The 14,882-nt window shown below is 31.9% G+C and overlaps 1 non-coding gene across 1 annotated transcript; it reads right to left on the bottom strand.

Moving 5' to 3' along the window:
* Nucleotides 1-8,652: 8,652 nt before the first annotated feature.
* TRNAC-GCA (transfer RNA cysteine (anticodon GCA)) lies at nt 8,653-8,724 on the bottom strand. The gene has a single exon. It is a non-coding gene; the product is annotated as a tRNA-Cys (tRNA).
* Between the last annotated feature and the right edge of the window lie 6,158 nt (nt 8,725-14,882).

Raw genomic sequence — 14,882 nt, 5'->3', positions numbered from 1 at the left:
GATAGGTCTATTTGATTATTCGAAGACTTTTAACGAGAAAACTTTACCGCTTAAGTTTCGATGCAAAACTCGGGATATAAAAATGAAAAAATTCCGTCGATATCATTGTTAGATCATGAGATTTGATAAAGTTGAAATTAGTTTCTCTATTCAGTTCATAATTTAGTGTCAACCTTAGGAATATAAAAGTTGGGATCGAGAGGTTTATGCCTTAGGGAAGGAATAATAAATTAATATGTATAGTTTAAAAAAAACACGCTTAGTATCATGAAATTATTGTATTGTTACCGATCATTGATAAGTGTACAAAGATCTGAATTCAATCTGTCCGTTTAAAGTGGGTTAAAACCAAGTTAAAAAGAGTCGGTTACATACAAATGAAGCTAATAAAAGCATTTTAAAAAATGTATTTTCTTTTTTTCTTTCTTTATTTCAAATTTTCAAATTTATGTGTGATTAAAATTTAAGGATTTAAGCATATTATAATGTCAAAACAATTTCTGTTACAATTTGTCTCTTATCTGTTTCAACTAGAGAGTTTTTGACACATCTGCATTAGTTTTTATTGTAAATAAATAAAAAAACTTCATTCATCCACATGCCACTCAATTGCCACTTAAACTAAATACTAATCTAAACTAGGCCGAGACTTTATCTTAGCCGATAACATAAAGAAGAAAATAATTTTAATGAAGCCTTAACCCTAGAAAGATAGTCTGCGTCAAAATGACTCCTGCGTTTTCGAAATATAGCTGTATCTTTTTAAATGTCGCGAATCCATAACTGTGCTTATAGGACATTTCATAAGTCACTGAGAGCTACCCTATGGTATACGTGTCAATAAAGTTAGAGTAACCGATTTTGAAATATAACGACTACGTGAGTCAAAATTACGCATGATTATCTTTACCGTGACTTTTAAGATTTTGACTTCTAAGGTAGTTTGAATATTATTTAGCTTATTTTTACTGTATATTGTGACTTCTGTAAAAATTTATTTTTATACATATTGAAGCAAATATAGAAAACAATTGGGGATAGAAAATTGGAAGAATATTGTATACTAGCCGCTCTTATGCAAAGCGATGAGGGTCCCTGTGAAGAAACCGATAGTGAAGTAGGAGGATCACGAAATTGAAGCTGACGAGCAAAGTGACACAGAAGAAGCTTTTCCTGATGAGGTACAAAGCAAAGATGATATATTACATTCAAGCAAAAGGTGGAGTAGATACATTAGACCGAATGTGTTCCCTGATGTTCGATAGTAGGAAGACAATGAGATGGTCAATGGCTTTTTTTTATGGAATCAATAAAATTGCCTGCATATTGCATATTAAATTTATAGCCACAATGTTAACAACAAAGCACAAAAACATCTGAGTCAAAAAAACATGAAATATAGAAGCATGGAACCGTCTTCTTTGTTCATGTGTGGGTGTTTAGAATCACCAGCTTTGATAAGATATTTGCGTGATAATTTCTCCAATTTTTTGCCAAATGAAGTATCTGGTACATCGTAAAAAAGTACTGAGGAGGACTTCAATAAAAAAAAAAGTATTTACTATACTTTTTGTCCTTCTGAAATATGACGAAAGGCAAATGCTTCCTGCAAAAAATGTAACATAGTTATATGTCGTGAGCATACGTTGATATGTGCTAAACTTGTTTCTCACAATTTTTTATATAACTATATGTACAACATATATATAACATATAAAAAAAGTCTGATAATTGTAGCCAAAAATAAGTTTTTATTAGAAATAACACGTGTTACAAGAATTGTAGATTTAAAGCAGACGTTTAATGTTTTCGTTTTTTTATAGGTATAAAAATAATTAAAAATAAATTATTTGTAATATTAATTATTCTAATATAACTGTAAATATATAATAACTTACAATTTATAGAAAAAAAAACAATATACCGCGACTTAGAGCTAACTAAAAAACATGCGTAAATTTGACGCATGACTATCTTTCCCGTACTACTCAATATGATTATCTTTCTAGGGTTAAAGGTTCTTTAAATATTAGTTCCAAACATTTTTGGTCATTACTCATACATAATTAATATGTATACTAAAATATACTGCTATTTCGTGTATGTATTTCAATTTCTCAAACAATTCTGGTTTCTTAGAATTGAGGTACATACCGATGTTCCAAGAAATGAAAATATATGGCTATATTTTGATTTTGATTTCTGTTCCTGTCTTACCTTTACCTGTAAAGATCCAAGTTATAGAATTCATACGTTCTTCAAAATCTATAACGTTTTTACATTTTAATTTAATTATGAGATTATATTATTATTATAAGCCTTGTAAGTAATAATAAGAACAATAGGGTAGATAGGTTTTCATCTCTAATTATTGACTACTATATAAAAATAAGTCGGGTTTTCCTTCCTGACGCTATAACTCCAGAACGCACGAACCGATTTCCACGGTTTTGCATTCGTTGGAATGGTCTCGGGCTCCGTGAGGTTTGTAGCAAAGAAAAGGTGTCTCTGGTGGCGAAACGGAGTTCGCCGGGTTTGCTAGTTATTGATGAAATCCTGCATAGATTATTATAATTTCTTCTGTTCTTTTTTCTATTCTCATACATAGTTCCAATGGATTATACTAAGTTTTGTTACTCATCGGTGGACCTCTTTTTGATCAAAAATAATCATAAATTAACTCACTATTTAAAGAGTTACACCTATTTATACTTGTCTTTAAATAACATGGTACAGTATTTTTCGTAAAAAAAATAAAAATACTAACAATAAATGTAAATGTACTCCATTACAGACCCATACAGACCAATACCACCGTAAAACCCAAATTAATAGCATTCGCTAATCTTAAATTCCTTGTATTTCAATAACTGTTTGTTCAAACAGTGCATAATCATCTGACTATTATTCCGCAGTCCTTTAGATTATACCATTGAATTAACGATCATACGTGTCAACCGAAAATCAACTTTATGTCTAACCAAATTGAGTTGAATTCTATTATAGTTTTAAAGTGAAATTTGAACTGTAATTGTATACGAACTGTAAGTAGAATCCGCTTTATTGAGTCACGTTAGAACGGTCATTACAAGCCAGTACATGGAATGGGCGTGAAGGCAGACTCGATGCAAGAAATGTTAAGTTAGTATACATAAATCAGTAAATTATAGAGAACTGTCCCCTCCGTAGCACAGAAATAAAGATCCAAATCCCGTAATTGAATTTTGTTTATGGCGACTGAAACATTGTTTGTAATCGAATTGAATATAATTTTCATTTGAAACTCAAGGACGATTAATTTACGTTATAAAAAGCTTTGTGCCAAGGCCACTAGTAGGTAAACATTTACGTAATTATAAGTTATTTCAAATATTGCGTTTTCAAATGGCTTTTTTTTTTTTTTTTTTTTTTTTTTATAGCATTGGAAGGCAAACGAGCAGACGCAATGGCCGATGTTGATGGCAAAGTGCGTCGCCCATAGACGTCCATAACATACGTTATGGGTGTTGCCTACCATAGAGGGGAATGGGATGGGATAAAAACGGTCTTAAGGAGAAAGGTGGAGCTAACCGTGAATTAGGTAGCGGTGTGCTTTTGGCCTTTAAGAAACACATATGCTTTTTTCTTGAAATAACTCAAGTTGTAGTTCCTCGGAAAGACAGTCGATGGCAGATTATTCCAGATCTTACATGTCCGTGGAAGAAAGCTACGGTTGAAACGCACCGTTGTGCTGCGCCAACCATCCAGGTGGTGAGGATGGTATAGGCTTTTGTGGCGGGCTGTGCGATGATGGAATTGAGCTGCTGGAATAAGCTCAAACAGCTCTTCAGAACACTCCCCGTGATACAATCGGTAAAATATGGAAAGACACCCTAAGTCCCTTCTTAACGATAGAGGGTCAAGCTTTACGGTCAATCTGTGGTCGTTGATGATTCGAGCCGCTCGACGTTGGATGCGGTCAAGTGGAAGAAGTTGGTAGTTCGGGGCTCCAGCCCATAGATGAGAGCAATACTCCAAGTGGGGTCGCACCTGTGCTTTATATAGCAGCAGAAGGTGATTTGGCTCGAAGTATTGCCTCGATCTATTGAGCACACCCAACTTTTTAGAAGCCAGTTTAGCTTTTTCTTCCAAATGACCGCGAAATTGGACGTCTCTCGAAATATCAACGCCAAGGATTCCGATGTAGGGTGAAATGCTTAGGGTAGTGCCCTGAAAGCGGGGTGCATTGCCAAAGGAAGACTTTTTTGCCGAGAACACGCAGACCTGTGTCTTCTTGGGCTTATAAGTAATGCTCGTGTTTAGGAAATAAATATTGAAACTATTCATTCTATTTGATATTTTATTGCTTAAAATTAAATGTAAGAAGCTTTAAAACCTAATCATAGTTACTAGATTTGCTCTATTTAGATTATGGCCTTGAAGATAAGACCTATTTTTTATGCTCTACAAGAATCTAACATTGTCTTTCTATTCATTGAAGTCTTACTTTTACTAGTGTGTGTTCGTTAAAAAAAATACAAATAGCCTCTCTATCTTGCAGATAAAACCAAATTAAACGTTCGTATTTGCTCCTTTATATTCGAGTAATTATTTCTGGTATTATTCCATACTATAGTAGATAATATAATATGCTCTTCCATTTATAATAAGCAGAAATACAACTCAATAATATAACCCAACATAATATACCTAAATAAATAATTCTAAAACTGATCAAAATCAATATGAACATTTCAATCAAAACTTGCAGTGGTCACGCGGTTAGCCTTCTGGCTGCGAATCTAACCAAATTTGGGAATATGTTTCTACATTTACGTTTTAGAACTTTTATTTATAGATATGCTTTGAGATTAAATGTCAAGGTCTTGGAATTATAATGAGAACTAGTGATAACTCAATGTAAATTACAATACATGATGTTATTATACATCATAGAACTTTAAAGCATGATTTAATAAATAATAATAGTTAAAAAAAACTAAAAAACACGCTTTTTATAGAAAACCGAACTAAAAAATAGTAAATTTTTATCAAATTTGTGTATTGTCATAAGTCCTCAATAAATCTACAAAGTTTGAACGAAATCAGAAAGAAGTCGGTTACAAACAAACAAACATACAGGTGAAGCTAATATAAAGCGTGTATAAATAAAGGGGGAAGGTTTGATAAAGAGAACCAATTTACTAGACAAAAAAAATATTGATGCCGATTTTTAATACCTATACATTAAATACTTCTGTGTATAAGACTTATTAGGTACTATTATGAAAATAAGTTCGTCGTTTACATAAATGTATTCCAAATTTCTGCTTAACTTTTAACAATCATAACGTTTCCTTAAGTATCCATTAATACTATTAAAATGAAACTTTCCAAGACGAAAGATTATTTTGATAGCGTATTTCGAGTTGCGTGTAACGGAACGATAAGCTTGTGTCAACACTTCCAGCTTACTGTGGAATGATCGTCGCTTACAATTTTGTATTATATTTTTGCATATTATATGCTGTATTATCTAATAGATAATATTAATAAATAATAATAAAAGGCGTCTTTTGTTTGCAGATATTGGAATTTACTACGCACTAGCTCTCTGCCTGCTTCACGCGTAACGTCTTAAACATAACCTAACCTAACCTGTTTTATTAAATGTAGAGATAATTAAATTGTCCTTGATATGATAATATATTTTCAATTTTCAATAACTATATTTTATGTATTATCCCCTATGATGTACCCATCTACTTAATTATTTAATCTTACTAAAACTGAACACTGTTTTCGAAATCTTAAACCTTATCATACAAGAAAAGTATGCGGGATTGAACCTAAAATTCTAATCCATACTAATATTATAAATGCGAAAGTAACTCTGTCTGTCTGTCTGTTACTCAATCACGCCTTAACTACTGAACCAATTTGCATGAAATTTGGTATAGAGATATTTTGATACCCGAGAAAGGACATAGGATAGGTTTTATCCCGGAAATCCTACGGGAACGGGTTTTTCTTTGCGCGCGCGAAGCCGCGGGCGGTAAGCTAGTTAATAATAATCCGTATCACTCTAAATTCGTCAAAGTGACAGTTATATTACAAACAAAAGCACTATCTAAACCAAACGTCAGTCTGTCTATAATAGGCAACCCGCTTATTTATTACTAGCTTTCCGCCCGCGGCTTCGCCCGCGCAGTCAAAGAAAAACCCGCATAGTTCCCGTTCCTGTGGGATTTCCGGGATTGCGTCATTTTCCCGGGATAAAAAGTAGCCTATGTCCGTTCTCGGGTATCAAACCATACCAAATTTCATGAAAATTGGTTCAGTAGTTTAGACGTGATTGAGTAACAGACAGACAGACAGAGTTACTTTCGCATTTATAATATTAGTATGGATTCAACAGCAGTAGAATCGAGATATATTGGAAATTTTAAAGCAAGTTTTATCTAGGTTCCTTATAAAGAGTAAGTTTGTTCGCGCAGCTTCAGTCGTGTGATATTATACCGATAAAAAGTACTGTAATATGCTATTAGACCGGGAGATACTGACACAAAATTTCGAGTCATTTGTAACAGGATGGCGGTTCTACAGGGGTCTTAGTACGCAATGACAAAAAGAAAAATGATGGTGTGAACGCTGGTACTGGTGGGTTAGTCGCGTGGGCGTTAGTCGAACTCGTCGGAAAAATAGCGTAAGTCAAACGATTTGTAACACAAAAATTTTAGAATTTACCGATAGCCCATAAAAAAGAAGTAGGCGGTAGTGTCATGCCATACTTTTCCGGTATGACTTACAGCCCGCCATACCGACGCGAATGTGTTGATTTAAAAAAAACAATTATTCAACCATTTGTACCAAGCTAACTTTTGCACAGGTAACCATCGTCGTGCAGCCATTTACGAAAATCGCCATGCCATACTTTTCGGACGAAGCCAAATGGTCGCCATACCGCCGAAAATCTGCAAATTTTTTTTATTTCGCCTATCTTTTTGTACCAGTATTGCATTTGGCTTTTTGGAGAATTTGATAAAATGTGACCATTATTATATTTGCCATACTTCTAGTAGGGGGAAAAAGTGTTGTCATACTTGAAAAATAAATTTATTATTAATTTATATAAGTGAAGATTTCCAACACCTAGATCTTTGAAATTTTGTATTTATATTCGTTGATCCTCAAACTTACAGGAAAAATAAGTGCCATACTGTTACAAATCGTTTGACTTTCGCTATTTTCCGACGAGTTCGACTAACGCCCACGCGACTAAGCCGCCGGTACCAGCGTTCACACCATCATTTTTCTTTTTGTCATTGCGTACTAAGAACCCTGTAGAACCGCCATCCTGTTACAAATGACTCGAAATTTTGTGTCAGTATCTCCCGGTCTATATGGGGTAATCCAGAGTATAACCTATCTATCGAAGTACATGGTAAATCTATGTTATGATTCAAAAGTGCTTGTAGATGAAATGCAATAGAATAAATAAATATTTGAGTTGGATTTATGTACCTAAATACGTTTTCCTTTTAGTTACATAACTAGGTATTGTTTGGCTCCCTCATCCGTTTTTAAATGCACATCAAAAATCATTAAAGTCCGTTCAGCCTTTTTTGATTTATTAGGTATAATATAATTTATATCTAGTTAGATAACCGTAAAATATAGAATTAAACCTTATCTACAAATCATAGTTGACACTTAAAAAATAATCCTATTAAAATTAAGAGTCAGAAGTCGCTCGAAGTGAGCTTGGCAAGAGGTCCCTTTTAAAATTAAAAGGGTTACTTGAGAATATTGCCATAAAAGTGATTTGCATAAAATTTCCCTAATGCATTTTACATAATACCGACGAAATTACCCTAATGTTTAATGCCGGGAGGCCGAACGGAAAATTATAATAATATATTATCGTGAATTATAAAAATTCATAAAACATTATTTATTCAAAAAAAGATTATTTTTGCATGTTTTGGGTGAGATTGTTATACGGATAAGATTGTTTATTCTTCTAAATTTATACTTGTTTCTGCGCGCAATAAATAATTTTTTGATTTCATTTTTGTCACTCTATAGAAATCTAAACTAAAACAAAAAAAAACGGATATTTTGAAATTACATGCAGACTCTTCTTATCTATTTATTTTGACCAATAAATGGTTAAATAAATCAAACAAATGAAAAAGATTAATTGGCAAGCAGTTATTAAACTAGTCCATATACATTTTAGCTTCAAATATTTTCAAACGATACGAATTCGTAGTGATTGGCTTATAAATTAGTATTTCTCGCATTACTGAAGCGAGTAACGTGCAATTACTGTCGCTACGATATGTAAATATTGTTGGATAAATGCTTGTTTTTATTCTTTTAAAGATTTTATAGAGATTGTACGACATTTGTATGCAAAAGAATGAAAATTGCATTATCGTGATTAAATATCACACGCAATTTCATCTATGTTCTCAAAAACATTTTTATTATTATTCAAATAGCAAATTTTATTTTTCAATTCAAACTATGAGTTTTTGAAATTACCTCGGTTGAATAAGCAATTGAATAGAAGCTTTATAATTTGAACAAAATATCATTACTTTAAACTATGATGTATTACACAAAAAAATTACAAAATTTGTGCGACAAGGAAAAATAGGTACATTTAGGGGACACCCGGGTTTGAACCGGGGACCTCTCGATCTGCAGTCGAATGCTCTACCACTGAGCTATATCCCCGATGACGATATATTAATTTTATTTGAACGTAATCTGTTTTATTCTAGACCAAAATAATATTATACAATGTACTCAAGCTGATAACAATACTATAAATATGCCCCGGCTCCGCCTGGGTAGACTTTTACGACCTTTTTTTTAATTGCGTATTTTATGACTAAAACTTTATGATAGTAATACTAAATATTTAATATATAAGTACTTTAGCAGGCAATTCAAAACAACTTTTATGTAGCCTACGACCTAAAAAGCGTCATAGTACATTAATATTAATTCTAACATACTTAAAAATACGTAGGAGGGATCAATTACAATAGACTTACTAGAGTTTACTCAGAGAACTAAAACAATATGCCTCAAATATTATTAATAGTATAATACGTATATATATATTATTATTTCTTTATTTCTTTCTTTATTTATTTGTGTTGACCACGATTTCATCCACGTTTAAAGAAATTAAAATATGTCAACTATAATAATATGTTACTAAATTCTTTTATTATCCAGTGAAAGTATAATTAAAATTAGCTCTTAGTCGTTTCAAAAACAATCCCGTGCAAATTAAAAGTAGGTAGTCGATAATTTAAAGAAAAGCTGGCCTATGTCTTGAACTAACAATAACCATTTCAAAACCTAGCTGTTTTCATCAAATATATAGGTACCTTATACCTAGTTACACAATATATTGATATAACAGTTTTCGCTCCAGATTTAGCCCACCCAATACTAATTCCCCAAACCCTTTATCACGTTTTATTGACTATTTCGACCAAACAAAACATCTTGAGCGGGCTTGAATAAATTTGTTAAAGATATTCGGGAGGGTTGCGCGAGCGCTAAGCGGGTAAAAAACGAGCCCAATAGGGCAATAAAGACTTAGCCAATCGATTGAAAGGATATGCTGGAGGGTTAGATTCTGAGGCAGTGAGTGTACTTTATCACTTGGTTCGATCTTTTTTTTCTAATCTATTGGCACAGTTACACACGCGCTCGATATCAGTTGTTTGAGTGTTAACTTTAATAGAATGATTGCTTTTGACTTTTGATAGACGTGTACACTTTGCTTTCAAGCGCCATTGTCTGTTTTACTCAGACGTTTTTAAAGTTATACAGTAATATTTAAAAATACTTATATCCTATTATATATCTTATTATACAAAATCTTCATCAAACCTTTAACTATAATGTACGCTCTAGTCGATGCATTTAATCGGTGGCTAATAAAATGTATCCTAAGGAAATTTTGTTTATTTTTAGCGCCCAAAAAGTGTCATTTTTCTTTCCAAGAGTTTTATTGTTATAACAAATAAAATACCACTAGAAAGCATCACTCTTTATCTAATAACTTAGAATTATCCCTAATTGAAATTGAGTTATGTTAAAATAGTAGAAGTAGAAGGTATTTTCAAATAATTTTATCTTATTTCAAATAGTAATTATTATCTACACTACAGCATTTTCTAGCGCATGTGAAATTGAATCAAAACATACGATGCTTTCGTTACAACGTTTTCATTAGAGTATAACTTTCAGTTTTTATACAGTTTGAAACGAAGAAAAGTTTGTTGCTGTTGGCTAAAATGAATTCAAAATTCGGTATTCAATTATATGATAATATTATAATAGAATCGGTCAGGTTCTAATCAAATTTGAATCAATTTCTAAATATCTATTTTGGATTTATCAATCATTCTTTGGTAGAAAATAATTATATTATTACGTGATAATATAAATAGAAATAATTATATTAATAGAAAAAAATAAACAGATAAATCTAACTAAACATATCAGCTGAAAATTTCTAGATAAATAATTTAGGGAATTCCATCATTGAGTTGAATTTCAACTTTTTCAATCAATACTTACATTTCAAAATAAAGTAAACATACATTTCACCTCCATGTTGTTTTAGCTGCTCTTACGTTACTTCGACATATAAAATGTATTATTTCGAACTGTAATCTACCAGTTTCAGTACCATATACTTATTTAAACATCGCATTTTTACATTTAAAGGATACAGTGCAGTGTAAATATTATGTTTGTAGCCTCTCTTGTTTGTATGGCCATATTTGAAATGGTGATTTTCGACTCCCCCTGTGACCGCAGAAATTTTACCAGGAAAAGTGGATAAAATAAACAGAGTATCCAATTGAAAAACATGACAGAAACATGTAGTTTTTCGGCAACAAAGAATAAATTGAAAACAGTTAAACTGCACGAATATTTTTCCGTACTGTTGATGTTTGGGATATTTTATTCATCTGCTCTTATTTTTCTGTTAATATACACAGTGGTTTTAAACTTTAGGATGAATAAACTCAAAAAAATGGGAGAATAACAATCAATGATAACAATCAAGAACCTATAAATTTCAATATAAATTAAAAACTGAAAAATCATGGGATTATATCTATATATATCTATTATAATAATTAATAATAATTTATATAGCTAGGCTGGTTATTGTAACATAACTAACAGGAGATAATAAATAATAAGACACTTAAAAAACATAGGGAGAGCAAGAAATAACATATATGAAATTTTATGACGACTTTAAAAGGAATGAAGATGTTTATAATTATGAATTAACATTTTGTCCCTAACTAATTTTATAAATACACTCTTTCTAACATAAAAAGAAAGTTCACTCACGCCTTAAACATCACGGAGAATAATTTAGTCCAAAATGTTAGGAAGATCGAGCTCAAATATTATATCCAGGTGCACGTATTAATAAGGGAAAAAGCAATTTTCTGATATCACCACGTACGCTGTTTCTTCATCCATCAAAACATTGCCTTCAAATTTATACACGTCGATCGATGCTTTTCATAATATTATATTGGAATACTTGGTACTTACCTACCTACTACAGAATTGATATTTATCACATTTGATAAATTATTTTGAATAAAAGATTAAAGTAACATTATAGTTCCATCCTTCTTAGTTACAATTAAAAAAAAAACTAAAAATAACGCTTTCATAAGTTGAATTCATGTAATTATTGTATTGTCACCGATCCCTCATCCATTCTGAATTGAATCGTTCCATTTTGAATCTAATAAAACGTTTAAAATAAGTCAAGTCGTCATCGATCGAAGAATAAAGACTGTAACTTCTTCGATCCTCTATATTAGAATTTATGAATATTTACATAACATATTTTCCCAAACTAACTTTGTCGTAGTAAAAGCGATAGTCAATAGTTATAGCTTGAATTAGGCCACTGCCTTAGCTCACAAGTTTGTCTGCTTTTTGTCGCCACGACGTCACTGTGACGTCACTCCAAACAACTTAAGGCTGTGTACGCGGTCCGTGCGCTGTTTGGCTCAAATATGTGATTTTTCAAACCAGATTGTCCATCAACCACTTATCTTACAAACATATGAATTACTAATAATTTTAGGAAATTTTATTGTCTATGTAGTTAGTTAAGAGTTTTTTTCAATTAATACAGTATTTCTGAATACCATCAAGATAACTGATCCGATGATTACTTGATTTCACTTTTAGTGTCAATTTCGAAGCTAAAAATATCTGAAATTGCTGACAGATTTAACACACAATTATTTTTAACTAACTGCAAAAATCCTTATTAAAATAGTTAGTTAAAAGATTTTTTTATTTTGGACTCCTAACTTACGAAATTAAAATCCGAACAATGTGAATTTTTTTAGAAATTATAGTCGACAAAATTATTATTTTCACCAAGATATTTGACTTTATTGAATATAATTTATACATATTGCAATAAAAGAATGTCTTACTTATAAGATAAAATTTAAAAAATCAACTAAGGTACCTCTATTATTTTTCTACAATTTTTTTTAAAGTACTATAAAACACTGCGCGCGACCCGATTAAAATCAGTCGGCAGCGAGCCTTTCCAGAGAGAGGACATGTTGCTCGGCGCTCTCCTGCGGACCTATGCTGTTCATAGTAAAAGGATAGCGCAAGCCGCGATCTATCGTAATAGATCGCGGAGTTTTTGACTTGCGTTAAATAGAATATGCGCTCTTAAGAGCCAATTACAACTTTGGCGCGAACTCTGTCATAGTGTCTCTTAAAAATGTAACGTAATTTGTAGAATGGTGTTAGGATATAATGTAAGTGGATATTTGAATATTAGTTTTCACGTTGAAACTTGACAAGAAAATGGGAATTTATTAGAGCTAAGGCTTTAATCATTAATTTAGTTGATAGTCCCTTAATACTTTATTATAAACTAGCTTACCGCCCGCGGCTTCGTCCGCTTTGTCTAAAACCTAATAAACTATAATATACTAAAACCTTCGGCCTTCCTCTTGAATCATTCTAACTACTAAAAAAAACCGCATCAAATTCCGTTGCGTAGTTATAAAGATTTAAGCATACATGGGGACACAGGGACAGAAAAAGCGACTTCGTTTTATACTATACACACACTGAGTAATTACAGTATTTTAAGACAATATTTGATACTATTTTGTAGCACATGTTTCGAAACTAAAATATAAGTACTGTACCATACTATGAAATAAACAGTGTGATACAAAATGATCGTCATATACATTGTCAACTAGATATTGGTTTACAGGCAACGAAGCGAGACTTAAACTGGGTGATTGCCGGATTACACGGCTCTAATCCAATCCAGAGATAGCCTCACATCACTGTTTCACGAATATTGTACATGTTTTGAAGCGGTTATTCGCATGTATTTAGTTAACTACTGGGATTATAAATTTGTATATGTTGTTGTTGAAGTAAGATCTTATGTGTAACTTTATTTTCGATTTTCATCAAATTGATGTGTGATTGTTTTATACGATAATCCATACTAATATTATAAATGCGAAAGTAACTCTGTCTGTCTGTCTGTTACTCAATCACGCCTAAACTACTGACTCAATTTGCATGAAATTTGGTATGGAGATATTTTGATACCCGAGAAAGGACATAGGCTACCTTTTATGGCGAAATAATATGTACCACGGGCGAAGCCGGGGCGGACCTCTAGTGATTTATGAAATGGGTAATTTATAAGGCAGAAAGACTAGCTCAATTATTAATGTTTTCTTTGTCGCTATACTACGATAATACGAGTTTAAATAGTAGTTACATTGTAGAAAAATGTCTTCTTCTCTGTTTAATACATACTTTTTATACTTTTTACACTTTTATTTCTATAAACCGATATAAACCGACCGAGATATATTTTTATACATTATAAACATGTATAAAAATATATCTGAACTTTTACAAGACTGCAAAAGATTAGATAATATAAGTCTTATTTTCCTCTATTCATTTTAAAAAGTGCAACAACATCACGTTTCTACAATATTTTTGCTATCATACTGTCTTCTTAAGTGGATATTAGATATAACTTTTCTAAACTCTACTTTTACAAGATTTTAGTGAGATTTATAGCATATTTCTACAATTATTTTTAGAATAATCACTAACCTCGAAATCTTTTCAAATGCTTCGTAAATATACAAACATGAATCTAATATAACATTAGCACTAATATTTTTATATTGCTTAAGTGTTATTCTGGTACATCAAGCAAGCTACATCACTAGCAAGTATCATACATCTCGGTTAAGTGTTTACAAACATAGATACAAACACCTACCCATTTCCACAAACGAAAAATTTTCACCTTTAAAACATAACGAGATATTTTGATAAGATAAGACCTATCCTATATTTATAAACACACATACTCGCGTCAAACAATAAAATCAAATTCAATTAACAAGGCCATGGATTTAAAATTAATTCGCGTCCTAAATCACAGTACAGCGTGGCTAATTGCAGCGAAAGCTTTGTGGGGTCGGATTACATACGATAAGCCGCTTAGGAGCCAAACATCAAGTTAGTTGTATGTGACAACATCCCCTTGTTGGTAAAGTACACTGGGGATTTTGTACGTACACGATTTTTCATATTTTAAGAGGCTAGTGTGTATTTATAACAGTGTTAAGGTTCGTGCTGTTTATAATGGTAGATGGTGACAGAAGTCTATACTAATATTAAAACGCTGAAGAGTTTGTTTGTTTGAACGCGCTAATCTCAGGAACTACTGGTCCGATTTGAAAAATTATTTCGGTGTTAGATAGCCTAGTTATCGAGGAAGCCTATAGGTTATATATCATCAC

Source organism: Colias eurytheme, chromosome 15 (assembly GCF_061535395.1).
Source record: "Colias eurytheme isolate Ceu_HAF_F1 chromosome 15, ilColEury1 Martin Lab GWU primary, whole genome shotgun sequence".
Taxonomy (NCBI): Eukaryota; Metazoa; Arthropoda; class Insecta; order Lepidoptera; family Pieridae; genus Colias; species Colias eurytheme.
The sequence above is the reverse complement of the archived record's forward strand: the minus strand, read 5'-3'. Positions and strand labels throughout refer to the sequence as shown.